Source organism: Calliopsis andreniformis, chromosome 5 (genome assembly GCF_051401765.1).
Source record: "Calliopsis andreniformis isolate RMS-2024a chromosome 5, iyCalAndr_principal, whole genome shotgun sequence".
Taxonomy (NCBI): Eukaryota; Metazoa; Arthropoda; class Insecta; order Hymenoptera; family Andrenidae; genus Calliopsis; species Calliopsis andreniformis.
Window position 1 is genome coordinate 23,658,122 of NC_135066.1, and position 15,609 is coordinate 23,673,730.

Below are 15,609 nucleotides of genomic sequence, written 5' to 3' on the forward strand. Positions count from 1 at the left end.
ACGGAGTTCGACGACATAAGACGAAAATAGACGAAATTGCATTTATGGTTTCGTTTTGGAATTATTACTCATTAAGAAAACATCTAAAATATGTGTGAAATGTGTCTTACTTGGAATTTATTCTACTGATTTCGATGTGCCTGACCTGATGAATGCACATTAGCATTAGAATAAATTTTAAGTCAGATACATTGCACACAAATTCTAGATGTTTTAGCAACACTTAATAACTGGGAAATGAAGACACAAATTCAATTTCCTCGTTCTTGATTTTTCTTCTATTTTCATATGTAGAATGACCTCATAGAATTTCTGACATTTATTACCGAACCCACTGTATTTGGATAGATACAGACACGTGTATACATAAAAAACATTAATATTAACATAATTATTTCGAAGAATAATTACAATGTTTGTTTGAAGGTAATAAATTGATACAACAGGCACCTGTCCCTAAATTCTCTATTTTACAAAGGAATCTTTATTTTTCTTAATTCACAAAATGATTTCACATTTTTGGTGAATAATGTAGGTACTTTTCTACCTTTTTCCCCATAAGTTTGTCTCGATTTTCATAACTCTTGAAAGCGACCGCCATTCTCGTTAAATAATATTTCCTACCAGCAACGTTCAATGAAGTGGGTTAAATACTTTCTCAAAACAAACTTATAAAATACACTTGCAGGGAGTAGTTTCCCGAAATAAACAAATTTGTTAACGCAAGTGAGTGACTGAACAACTTTCGAATTACGTTGTCTAGTTTCAAGTTTGCCTTGGCGAAACACGATTTTTAGGCTTTAGAGGAACTGTCTGATATAAACGGGCAAAAATGTTGACATAAACGCGACTTTGTGAAATTAAGTGCTCACGAGTGCGCCACGTACAAAGCTCTCGTGTGCATTAGGGCTTGCAGAAATGGACATTTTAGTTAAAAATTAACGCAGAGAGGATTCGATCGGAGTGTCGATGAAAGTCTTGTTAAAAGCGCTGCTAAAAACGCCAATGAAAACAGTTTATGAATTCGCATTGGGTTTAACGATCATGCGTCAAGGGGAAACCGTGATCCTCTCGCGAAGATCAAAGCTGGACCATCAAATTTGTGCATGTACAGTTGCCGATCGCCGCAAAAAAAAAAGAGAATAAGTATAATCGCAAACTGAGATGCTAATTTAATTTGACTTTGATTTCCTGTCTAACGTGTGTTGCGAGTTCCGAATGTGCTCGATGAATGTTTCTTTTCTGGACATAAATAATTTCTGCACTATACACAGGATATTAATTTTAACCTATGAATATAAATTATACTTTGTGTCTCATTCTCAATAATTATGTGGTAATAATGCCTTGTGTATGGAAAACTTCACAACTTTATAGATTAGAAATTTTAATTTTTCAGTTACCTACCCAAACACTATGTTGGGAGCCGTCATATTGTTTTGTTGTGCGAAAAACTTCGTTACTGTCGGGATACTTTCGTCTTGGATTTTCTCGCGTGTTTGGCATAGTTTGTTTGTTGTTTTGAAGTTTTTTTTATTGGGATTCATTTCTTTTTACAAAGATGATTTGTATGAAGAATTCGTTCATATCATTTTTGACATTATAAATTACAAGGATTCGACATCGTTACAATTTAAAATACGCATGTTTTGACTTTTCTCTAAAAACTAATCAATGATAAATACCAAACGGATAAATACGAGGAGGAGAGAAGGAATGGAACAGGAGGAAAATAATCTGATAAAAAATCGCATTTATATCTTTATAAAATCTAAATAAAAAAATTTATTTCCTGGTTGCTTTTGTTTAATACAAAACATTACTGTCTATTTTCAAATTCAATATAATATGTATACATGTTGAGTAGTAGTGGTCCGAATTATTGTGTTCTTCCTACAATAACAAATATTTATAATGTAATGGTGCAAAATAAGATGCCTCTTCAAATTCTGGCAACTTACCTTATTTGATGCATAGAAGATTATAATTCAGTGAGTAGATCGATTGATACATTGCCTTTCAATTGAGTTCCGCAAAATAAGATGAAACAACAAAGACAACGAATTGGTAAATAAATATATTATTATTACATCTAGTCCTATACTTCACGATTGTTAATTGCGCTGGAAAGAAAGTCCTGGAAAGACAGAAAAGTTACTTGAATTAGGCTTATTAGGTTAATGCACTTTGCTAGGCCTCCTGTATTGGAGTGCACACACTACCATTGCCGCGTACTAGAATAGTGGTAGGCTCATGCTTCCATGTGTGATTTCACACAATTAAACCGATACCAAAACTTTAACAATTTTTCCTGATTAAACGGTTTGTTTGCAGCATACGGTTGCTTTCAAATATTTTGTTCTATTAAACAATCTGGATTCGATTATGTTATAAAAAAATTAACATTAGTTTTCAATGTTATAAAAAATTTTGCTGGTGGGCTTTTTTGTAAATATCCATCGATCCACACAGAGGTATAGATTCACTCCTGAGAGCCACGACCATTGTCGTGTACGAGATTTATCATATTCTAGCTATCGTTAGCTTAGCGTATTGTAAGAATCGAAGGTTTTCTAAGTGACCATAAATTTAACCATAAGTGCAAGGTTGTTGTACAACTGCACCCTAGATGTCGAGGGAACACGTTTTAAAAAACGCAATTTCTGTGGTGATGTCCAGAAATCTGTTAGTTTACTGTCGCCTTCTCCGTAAAGACTTTCAACTGTATATATTATGATTGTCACGGCTTACCCTTGTTAAAACTCTACCAATAGAAGGTTTTTTAGCCCATCCGCTTACAACGTTTAGAAGCAATAGTTTATAACCATAGTGCGGCTTTGCTCAAGTTTTATACAACGACAGCAGATCTCTTTCGAACTTTATCGAGAAACCATCAGTCAAGCGTCCTCTTATACTTATAATAAAGTTTCGTTTAAAAGGTAACTAGCTGTACAAAATTAATTTGGCGTATAAAAGCATACGAGATAAGATGTGTACATATTGTACACATCAACCATTAATTTTTTTTACACCCTGTACTTGGTGTCGAGACACTGCCGCGTCTTGATATCTCGAAAAGTAGTTCGGATATAGACTTCAATCAAAATGTATTTTTAAGAGCACGCTTCAGGCTATCTTCTGAGTTCGAGTTTAACATGTTTGAAGTATTTTAAGCATATTTATTCGTCCATGTTTGTACTTTATTATGGCATGCTGAGGGGAACGATAACAGTTATTATTGATTCTGTCATGTTACTCGTTTGTCTATTAAAAACAACCGTTGTTTAGTATTCGTACAATGCAAATGTTTGCAAATTTATGAACTTCTTCATGTTTCTTATTTCTAAGACGTAATAAGTTCCTGTTTTATATAAAAAGATTACAAATAAAACAAAGGGATAATTAATTAGGGAATCCACTTTATTTTCGAATTGTAATCGTTCCTCTTATTGTTTGAAACTCTATATGTTTATTTTGAAATTTTGGTCTACAGAAATTCGTACACCTTTGCAGGTAACCATATTTGTTGATTGCAATAGACAATCTGGGTCTTTTATGTCCAAATAAAATTTTTGTTTTACTTCCTTTCATATAATAAAATGAATAAAAAAACTAATAAAAAATTCTAGAATAATTATGAAAACCTTTGCTACATTATACAATGATTTATTAAATCGAATCTTTGAAACTTTTTTTAGTAAAAGTTCAGGAGGGACTGGGGAAAAAAGGAGAATTTGGTCGAAAATCGACACTTTGTACTGAATGAACGTTGAAGAAAACTACTGCAGCGTTTTATACCAAAGACTATGATCTTTAAAAAAAATTCAAGTATATGTACATGCAACAGTTCTAAATAGTATAATTATTTGGACACCTGAAAGTGGAATACATTTGAATTATTATTATTTATTCTTATATAAAATAACGTACTTATTGTACGTGCAGCTCTTTCAACTATTTTTAATATGGGTTTTATCGCGTACTGATCAGTACAGATCTAGCCTAGGCTAGTAATTTTTGGGGATTAACATTAAAACTACCGAGGGTAACATATCTGTTTTTATTAAAGTGCCAAAATTATAGGTCTTTGATAAAATATATAATTCATACGAACAATCATCAGTTATACACTTCTCTACTTTCATTCGGCATTAGTGGACAAAAATTATTATATACTTACAGAACAAAACATTTATAAGGAGTAACTATGTCGGTCATTTCACCGTTCTGGTAGTTTTAGTATTAAAATTCTTCTGCAAATAACTTTTTTTAGATGAGGAAAGCAGGTTCTCTGAACACCTCATTTCAGAGTCATAAATAAATGAAATTACGCATGAAACCTTAGCAACCCAGATTGTTTACAGAGGGATACTATTAGATACAATTATTTTGTAAAACAATATTTAAATGCAAACTTTAGTATTAAGTTCTTACGTTTTTAAATACTCTGTACACTATTAGATGTATTGCATTTTTGTTACCATATTCAACTTCTAATTATAACTACTTTGTCATCAGAAAAATAAAAAAAAAACACTTTTGTATTGTATTGTTATAAGCCAAGGACAGAGCAATACAAAGCCAAGAATATACAATTTTATATGTACATATAAGAGGTTGTTACTAGTAGATACTACAGTACAAGGTAACATCAGGTTGCCGCAAAATTTTGAAAACGCGGATTAGTTTACGTCCGACCTGACGCAAGTCAGTCATACAATAGAGCAATACGTGGACGTGCCTGTGGCAGGTAACACAAAGTTACCCTTAGGACGTTGAAGGTCGATTTGCCTATATACAATTTGACACGAGGGCATGAAAGATTATTAGTAGGAGATTTTTTCTCCTTTTCTCCTTCTTATTTTCTAATATGGGAATAACACGAACACAGATTTGTCTTATTATAAAAAGTGAACAAATTGAAATGTATTTTGTGTTGTAATTAAGAATGTTACAAATGTTATAATGTAATTTTGTTACAAAATTCTAAACTCTATTTTCGATTTTGTGAGTTCAAACTTTTTCGGTTTTGATGCACTGAGAAATGCAGGAATTATTGAATTAGAAGTGGCCCAGCGTAATAGTAGAAACTACTGTATGGTTTAATACATGTTTGAAGAGGATTCCTACCCAATCTTATTTTGTACCGAAACTAGCTCAAGAGTGATGCGAAAACGTCCAATGAGTCTTCTAAAGCAGCTCTTTATACACATACACAAAAATTCAGAACAAAAACTGGTAATGGATGCATCTAGTAAGAATATGACTCAATTCGTTGCAGCAAGAAATATTGGAAAACTCTCATAGACAAGAAGTGCTTCAACTCACAACAGAAAATGCTTTCCAGAATTTGGAAAATACCTCTATCGTGATAATATTATAATTTTTGTGTAAAAGTAGTGTCGTATGCGGAGATGCAATAGGTGAGAGCAATGACGGCTTACAAGTGGTCATATGACTCGCGTTCACAAGTAACATTTAAGTATGCGAGTTCTGCTAACCGCCAGTATTCATACATCCTTCTTCATGCATCCTTGGTTGTGTGTTTATAGCTTTGCCTACCACTGTAATTACTAAATATGTAAATTAGTAATCTAATACCTATTATTCATATTCAGTTTCTGAAAGTATAAAAGTAATAGAAAAATGTTCAACTGCCAAAGTAGGTACCTTTGATTCGACAGATCCATTTAAAATGAATCTAATTAATCATTGCTTTACTGAAATTGCAAACAGTTTCTCTAACTAAGTACTGTTTTCTCTAAATTCTATGCTACTCCCAAACAGTTTGAAATTCTGATATTACCAATTGCAAATTTAGCAGTTTGTAATAGATTGAAGAGTTACGTGGGTTGTTTAGCAATTCAACCGCTTTACAGAAAACTGTTATACCAGGAAATTATGTGCCGCGAATGTCGGTGAATATTGGAACGGGACGTTATCGTTCTCTCTTTGCACTTATTTCAGTCGGACTTTTCTGGTTATTCCTTTGCCGGCAAACGTAAATTGTCGTTCACCGATGCGAAATTCTTTGCTCTTCCTTTGGTACTCCCTTCCAGCCTCTCTGCCTTCAAGGAAATTGGTATTGTACGTTGATAAGATTGGATTTATATAGAATTGGACTCGCTGATTACTGAGGTCGTAGCAAAGGAGTTCCTTTCGCTGGAAAAATTAGCGTTGCAAGTGTACGAGATATAAAATGAATTAAATTAATAGCTGGCCATGCTGTATTTATTACATGCTTATAAAGGAATAGAGTTTGAAACGTGCAGGAGAAATAAACGTATAGTTGACAGTTTCGATTAACAGTGATCGATGTCTTGATATCTTCTTTTACTTTTTATTAAACTTGTTGATTCTTTTTAAAGAAAAACCACAAAGATGCTATACATCTGTATGGTCTCTAAAAAACAAACAAAGTTCTTAATTTGCTTACTAGAGTAACTCTTGAATAAAATATTGAGGCCTTGTCAAGAGATGTTACGCAATGTTTTGACTTTGTTTTTATACACTATTATTATACAAAATCACATCAAAGTTTTATTTTTTTAACGTTTTCAGTAGAAATACATTTTCCTCAATGTAGGGATACAATAATATATTCATGTTAATCATTTCCTTCAAACAACTTTTAATTCAAAAATCCTTTTTTTCTCAAACTTAGTATTGTTTCAACTTCAGAATACGATTTCACCAGACTGTCACCTTTTGTCTCCGCCTCTCAATACTAAACTCTCCCATTAGAAAGAAAAGTAATCACAAATAAACGAAGTCTTGAAGAAACTTAAAAAACAGTTTCCAAGCGATGTCACGAAACGACTAGTTTTGTAACTAAATTACACGATTAAAATGAAGCTCCGTTCAAAGTTATTTCACACTTACTCCTTCCGAACTTATTATATTATCACAAAGTGTACGAAGTCTCGCATCGTTGTCTCAATTTTTAAATCGATTTCCATAGAAAAGTTTGCCGCACCTCAACACCTGATTCGAAGAAAGCCTGCACAAGATTTTCGCTCGGATGTCGTAATCAGGGCTTGAAAGTGGTGTCGTGCTGGCTTCGATTAGATCTGACGTCTCTGGCAGGTGACACTTAATTTGACAGAGGCCAGATAGACATCTGAAATCCGTGCACTTAATGTATGTCGATAGGGATCAAGCTTATAGACCAGGGTGGCTATTAGGGGTCAGAATGCATCGTGTCCAGTTAAGCCTCCTAGTCACAAAGCGATGTCTTGAGGGACGAATGTCCCTAATTAACCTGACACCCTTTGGCGTGTATCTCCGTGCCTCCCTATGCAGGGAGTCGTTACACCATTATACCCGCGACCAATTCAATTTGTAATTAATCGTCGAGACAGAAAATTCACAGGAGAGCCATTTACTTAATTGAACCTCGTTAATTCGCAATGAAGGTCTTAGACGTCCTCATTTCCTCCTTGTGCTTCACGATACTATTTTGTAAGATTCGTTTGCCGATAAGCTTGTATGAAAACCATTGCTTGGTATTTTTCGTTTGATATTTGTGAGTTGTAACAATGACCAGACGCACACGACCGATAATTGGTGAACGATAATTTTGCCGGTTCTACTAAATATTACGCATTTTAACGAAACTACATACACGACCGACAAACAAGAAAAATTCACTGTTTGTATTAGGTTGCATTTAGACCAAACGAGCAAATTCTTATTCTTCCCTTAGTTCAACAAAATTCATTCATTTCTCTATTTTATTAATTCATACTAATTGAATTTTACTAAAGTAGGAGAATAATGAACATTTGCTCACTTGATCTAAATGCAGTCTTATTCATTATTAGGCGTATTCGCCTGGTCTAAATGTCTACTCTTTAATTGTAATAACTTTGTAAAATTCATGTACTGTCCAGGAATTCTGGTAAATCTGTAAAATGACTTTTCAAATGTTGCTAAAGCTAGCCTATGATCAATGCAACTTAGGTTTGTGACGAAATCTCACCCGTTTAGTCAGTCAATGATCAATGGACTGTCCTTCGGCTTATTTCGAGATTTCTCGATTACTGGTCGAAGATGACTATAACCGGAGTTTTTTGGACAGCTGAAAAACATGTATGGCGATTGAGTCATTTTTGCTAGATTTCTCCTGCAGCTGCTTTCAAGGACTCCAGATCTACGCTGATAAGGGAAACGACGCATTCGATGCATCACTTTCCTCCTGCTATGGCATTACAAATTTTCGTCATATCCACACGGATGATTGGACATCAATTATACATAAACACATCCACTTCCTCAACACATTGTGTTAGAACAACGCTTCCAAATTTGGAAGAAAGGTAGCACTGGAACTTTTGCACGTATTGTGCCAACACTTTGATTTTATAATAAAGGATTTCTTTAATACCTGAACGGTACACTCTGGTGTCTGTACTTTAAACTTGTTTGCTGTTATTTCTGTCCTGTTCTGGGGGTGCAGGAAGCTCTTATAACTAAGCTTGGAAAACAGGCGGAAGTATAATAGACACACTAGAGGCCTTGAAATCGTGAGTGGTGACCTTGGTTTGTTGCTGCTGCCGGCAAGCTTGACGAGAGTGGAGTTGAGGACGCTACAAAGTACATCAAAGTAGTGACAGACTCCAAGGATAGCGCGGACAGCTGACCACACTAAAGACCTTTCCATAAGAGTCACGAAACGACATACGTTTAATTGTAAGTTAGGTCGACTCCATGTTGGATCTAAAACTATGATCTGAAGTTCGAATTGTAAAATATTTGATCACTTATTACACGTGGGTTCAAATGTAGTAGAGCACAAAGTAGTTCATTTCTTCTTATCTGTATTGTTGGTACGTTTACGTGAACGCGACGAGATACTGCGAGGTTTGTGAGACTGCCGAAATGTGGCCCCCCACCTATGATCGAGTAACAAATCAAAAATTAATTAAGAGTGATTGACCACGTCGATAGCGGCGAGGATCTTGGCCCGCGACTGATATAAATATGAGGTAATTCACGTTCATTGTAGAGTGTGGCAGAGATCGTCAAGTACCGCGGAGTATCGAGAGAAATTGTATATCCAAATAAAGTGTTCAGTTATCTCCATCGGGACTCTGAAACTCTCTACCCTTCTCCCCACACCTCTTACAGTATCAAAATAAAATACACTTTTGTCTTATCATATTTTCAGTTTATCCACTCCAGTTAACACGTATATGTATATATTACTCTTAAGTGGTATTAAATACTTGTTCCACTAAAAGTGTGATCAATTACTTTTGAGCGGTAATGCAGGGTGTTCTTTCTCACACATTTAAATCTTACTTTACACCCTGTAAGGGTGATCAGTTTAAACAGCAAATATCCGAATGTTGGCACCATTTATTGTCAATACTGTTGGCATTGTGAGTGCTGCCAATTTCCATTAGAGGGTTTCCAATAAAACTGATCACTTTGTATATGCATATTAATCTACGTTTCGTTTAATAAGTCGTATATTATACTAAATGGTATACTATGTTCTCTCAATATAAGAAACAATTCCCATTTTTTATTATTGAAAATATAAGAAGGAAGGGATATGTTAAAATGTACAATCAATTTCCATAAAGTTTTATTTACTACAAGTAGCTATTATTTTACTGTCATACATTTAATTTAATGACATACATTTAATTTTTTCTCCCTTCAGCCGTGAATTTTACAACAGAGTGTCTCATATTTTTTACATATTTTTATATTTAAATTGTGGCATTTTGGTATGGAATCATAATTGACATAAGTTGTGAATAAATTTAATAATGCTATTTTATAATTCGCATTTTATGTTTTCTTCAAATTATAATAATATTGAAAAATCCGCTCCATGTACCCAAATATTTGAAATGACTGTGCACTTATAAAGAATAAACTATTTTTACTAGAGCATCATATTTTAACGAAACTGGAGTATTTGATACCTTTGTTTAGGTATAAACATTAGGGGTGTGCGAGAACCCGAAATATCGGGAACCCAATGGTCGGGATGAGTCGGGAAGGGATCGAGTCGGATCGGGTCGGGTTCCCGAAAATTTCGGGATTCTCGATTCTGACGAGATTCCCGAAAATGTTCGGGACTCTGGAAAGTATCGGGATTCTTGAAAGTATCGGAATTCTCGAAAGTATCGGGATTCCCGAACATGACTCGATTACCACTACATTGCGACGCTTCATTATTGTATGTACTTCGGAAAGTGAATGTTTGGAATTTATGACATCTGTGTGTTAGTAACATGGATACCTTCGGGATCCCGGAAAAATTCCGAAAAATTTCCCGTCCCGACCCGACCTGACATTTTCGGGTTCTCGCACACCTCTAATAAACATGTTTTGTGTACAAGTCAATTATTATCTAGATGATGTATAATTTATCTATCTATATTGTACAATATATTCAATTCTATGTTTGTTAATTATAAGTTATTTAAGTCTGTGTTATCTAATTGTTCTACATTGTCTGATGTTAGGCTTTGCATGTGTGGAATTAAATTCTGTTGCCTGGTAGAAGCTCTGCTGTTGTACTTTAGATCAAACATGGCTGCACCAATCAAAATTGAATCCGCCTTCTTGTGACTCTTATAGGTCTCTAACTCTAATGATACGTCTATCGCTATTAAGTCGAGACCTTAGAAATGTATGTGTTCATCATAATCGTGAAACAATGAATCGATTTTTAGGGCTCTTAATATTGTCGTGAAACTAATTAGTATGCTTGATTATGTTCTTAAAAATAGTGGGTTCCATTTGTCCGTATCATATCGTCTTATCAGATATTTTTACAGATTGCGAACGGCGTGGCCCATCAGTGGGTTATTGAGTAATGCTCTTATTTTCTAGTTATTTGTACCTACACATCGAATCATTGTAATAGCAACATCACACATATGTGTCAAAGTATACGCAGCCATTGTAGTGTAACGATCTATTTAGATCTGTTGTACACAGAAGTTCATAAATAGAGAAACACTTGTGAACAGGGAATGGGAATCGTGTAGCACACACTTAAGGAATGAATTCCATAGACCATACGAAAAAAAGACCGTGATAGGTATAACGAAGTCCAGGAATATAGTGTAACGGAGGAGGGATCCAACGGTAGATGCGTATTTCAAACAATAATGTCAGGTTGTGTATTCAATATCCAATCGGATCTCCCTTCTTATCATTATCTCAAGTGCGTTACCTTAATATTCTTAGTGATGATAAATCTTGATCATGAATTTGTGCCACTTTCAAAATATACTAAAAATATAAATATATTCTTCTGTCAGAAACATGTGGGGAAATGTTTGAGCTAAATCTATATAATTTAATAGTTACATTGATTTCAACCAAGTTCGAATCTAATTTTATAAATACATTCTTTATAGTCTTCATTGACTACACAGATTTGCTTCATTATCAGTATTACTAAGGTTTGAAATTAATTAAAATATAAAAAATGCATGTAATAAGTTTAAATCTATAATTATATCTTATTGATGGACATATTATATCAGAGAACAGGCAGAGCTATCCACATTCTTTAGAAAAACATATTTCAAATATCTATGCATATTTTTTTTAATGTCAAGCATTGAAGAACTTTCTTCGGGTATTGACTCAGTTTTCGGAGAGCTTAAGCCTTCAGTATAGGTAAGGGCCTTTGGGGGAAGACCCAAGGTATCTAACACATCCAGGTGTTGTGAGGCCGTAGTTAGTTTTTCGACAGACCTTCGCATATGAACGTTTGTGCGAATATTCGTGATACATGCGGAGTTTTTCTACAAATTTACTCCTTTTCTCATGTTATTTCCGTTGCATGTGCGGTTTTCTCCAAATTGTACGCCAAGACTTCTATTAGTATGTGCAGTTTTCTCGTATATAGATGTGGACCAAAAGATTAATCGGAGAATGGATACATTAACCCTTTCTACTTTGAAATTTCATAGGGCATGTTTTGATTTGCCCTTTGGATTGCAGAGAATAGACAGGTTTAATGTTATTTAACGATACCCTGGTACGGTAATTCAATATTCGCGAATGAGAAAGTCGTGACGTGTGGATATGTGAAGTGAACAGACAGTTTACATGAACGTAGGCATATTAACCCTTTCTATCTCATAGTGAGTGCTTTGATTTGCTTTATGGATTGCAACTAATAGACAAGATTACTTTTATTCAATGATGTTCATAAATTTTAACTGAATTTTTGATCCCGTAATCTTGTCACTTGTCATAAAATTTCCGATCAGCTGTTCGACGGTGAGTTAGCTCTTCCCTCCTTTACATCGCTGTGATACTGCTGTTCAATCAACCACTGCTCGAAGCCTCTGCATGGGCTTGTTTCTGGTGCTTCCAAGCAAATTTTTAGACGTTTATAACTAACGAACGAAACTTCAAATTCGTCTTATTTTGATCTCTAGAATCACCTCTTAAATTCACCCTGTGTTGTTCAGACACATCCTGTATAGCAGATTTGACAAAGAATTAGTTACACATATAGAGGATGTAAATTACACAGCGTTACAGACGAATATCTCCAAAAATATTGATTATACGGAAAAATATTTCAGATGAAAGTTGTTCTGCACCGAGGGAAATATCATGTGGTGGTACTTCTATTTTTCGCAGTAGACGGACAAAGGTGAGGTGAAAGTCACGACCATTTTTTCAAATACAACCATATTTTTATTCTTTGCTAGTATTGTAGCTTATTTTAAGACGAATTTGAAAACTATGTACAGAAGGTCGTTCAAGATCAAACTTGCAGGAAAATGCCGAAAAGATGATTGAAATAAATATATATGGATAATTTTACGTAATTGCGTTTTATTTGTACTTTAGTAAGTGTTTTAAATGATGTCCTTGTACTTCAATGTACTTAACAATGCTTTGTTTAATTTATTTCCGAAAAATAATTTGATTTTCGCTTTACAAGTTTATTGTGTATTTATTTCATTCACATGTTTCGTGTCTTCGAACTTTCACACGAGAGTAATAACATGTGTTGAATATCAGCAATACTAAGGACAACATCAAAGGCATTATCAACGAAATGAAAACAAATTTTCCAAAATTCATAAAAGTTCCACCACATGATATTCCCCTCGGTGCTAAATAACTTTCCTCTCAAACATTTTTGCGTAAAATCAATATTTTTGGAGATATTCGTCTGTAACGCTTTATAATTTACTATTTGAAATTATTGTTAATTTGTATATGTAATATAAACAACAACATCTTCATGTCAGCTTTATTTTGTGAAGTTGCTTGTAAAAGTTCAAATATATCTGTTAGACATGAATTTATAGATAGAAATTCATATAAAAAGGTTATAGCATTTTTGAAATAATGTTACATGGAATTTAAATATTTGCAAAAGGAAGAAAAAAGTTCTTTCCATACTGTGTATCAAAGATAGGGCCTATCGTTGTATATCCAATTACCTTCCTTGAAGACACTATGAATTTGTAATTATACAAGATAGAGTTGAGCAAATTTTATTAAGAATAAGGGATAAAAAATAACGAATAAATTTATTAAATTTATTTGAAACTAACGGATGACACTACAGATTTATTTGTAACTGACAAATAACCTTATATCGAATAAAATTGTTATTCATAATTTGTAAATAAATTTTTAAAACTTATTCGTTAATAACTCTGCGACGAACAAATTTTGAGGACTATACGGTATTGGTACATGTAAGTATCATTACAGAATTTTTAATAATTAGGTTATTTGGAAGTTCTGTATCTGAATAACTTTTTATCAAAATAAAAAATTATCCGTTATTTGAGAATAGTTTCGTTTTATTTATAATTCTTATCCGAAGATTCTATGAATAAAATTTATTCAAGTAAAATTTAATTAGAAAAATATCAAACTTTGATACAAGATGTGGAGGGGATGCGTGGTACATACAACGAGGAAGGAAGTGATTCTATTATTTGTAGAAGTAAGTAAATCGACTATCTTTTTATTAATAATTTCATTGATATACATTTACATTACAAATTGAATTGTTAAAGCTACCATCTTTGTTGATGTATACAAATCTTTGTTTTTCGAATCACAGAGTTATAGATTGATGATACCGTATTATGATGCTTTAATTTCTTGAACGCTAATCTATTTATTTATCGAGTTATACGAAAGGAACAGAGTACGCAGAAAGCACTTTAAATATCAAAACTTTATAAAAATCTCTGCAAATCTCGCCAAAGAATTTCCTTCTCACTCAAAAAATGAAAATATCTAAAATATCAAAAAGATCACGTGTGCCTTGTGCCGCTTGCCGGTTACTTGGATCTAGCAGAAGCAAATATTATAAATCTGAATGCATGAACGAAGAGAGGGGGAAGCTTTAAAATTAGGTCAAAAACACACTGACAGAAATGATGTTGCTGATAGTTCAATCAAAAGATCAAAGTCAGCAGATCAATGAGGCAATTTCGGTGAAATTCAGCTGGCACGACAACCAGCTGTGGAGAAAAAGTTAGTCGAGGAGGAAGGTACCAGGATAACTAGTCCTAGGTCACGAGGGTTCACTTCTATAACATGTCCATCTGATGCAAGAATCGAAGAGTTAGTAGGTCCTACGTCATATACCATTATTTAGCTCCGATTAGGGAGATATAGCACGGTTTTCGACGACGACGCACCCTCGTGGAAGAGCTCCCTCTGTATAGGCTTGAGTCAGTAAAACAGGAGCAGTCTCCATACTTAGGCATGAAGTCGGATGGGATGAGAAGTCCTAGACTTCTGACAGTAGTCTGGGAGTCGCACCGGTAATCACTCCCCCCATTAAACTTTCGCCTACTTCGCATACTTGGACCTAAACGTTTCAAGCTTATATATAAGGTATTTCAAATAAACTGCGGGAGCCGTTAAGGGGGGATTCCTGGGGTGATTCTAAACAACTTTTTGCTTTGCAAAAATGTCCTCTGAAGCTTCGTTAACGAGTTATTAACGAAAAACATGGGCCAATCAGATAGCACGAATAGCGAGCGCTCGGCCGAGCAGTGACGGTGAAGAAATTACGCGTGGTATTCGCTCTCGTCGTGCTGGAGCCTTGTACAAGAAATTCAAGATCTCTACGTTCTTATCCAATTTCTCTTAAACTATTGAATGAAAACTTATGAAAAACATCAGGGAGACGTTAGCTATCACGACACAAATTATGGAATTTTGACACATTTTTAAATCAGTTACCCAAGTTGTAAAAAATAAAAGACCAGAGAAAAAAATTGAAAAATGCCGATTTTGTATTGTAGCAATACCGGAATAATAATCATATTAATTCCGCAGATAAATGTCACTAATATTATTGTTCTCAATTTTTTTCACATTTTTCAGGTTGACAATACACCACAGTAAAAAAGTAGAAAGCAATGTTTCAGTAGTTTCCACGGATTCTACGTTATTATTATATGTATTAAAATATTGGAAATCGTAACATGTTTATTTCCCAAGAAATGTAAAACTAACGCGTAAACGACATATGTTGCAAAATGTAGCCTGTACGAACTACATACCCAACAGTTTTTATTTCTCTATTTCACGAGATCGTTCACACGTTTAAAAACAATGCGGCCCTGAAATGTG

At 34.1% G+C, this 15,609-nt stretch overlaps 1 protein-coding gene and 1 long non-coding RNA gene across 9 annotated transcripts in view; one reads left to right on the top strand and one right to left on the bottom strand.

Annotated features, from left to right (window-relative positions):
• Positions 1–15,609, top strand: part of LOC143179230 (uncharacterized) — a 590,730-nt gene that overhangs the window by 469,537 nt on the left and 105,584 nt on the right. The gene's annotated exons all lie outside the window — the stretch shown is intronic.
• Positions 1,765–6,981, bottom strand: LOC143179231 (uncharacterized). Its single transcript, XR_013001919.1, has 3 exons — positions 6,883–6,981; positions 1,962–2,137; positions 1,765–1,893 (listed from the first exon to the last, which is right to left on the bottom strand). It is a non-coding gene; the product is annotated as an uncharacterized LOC143179231 (long non-coding RNA).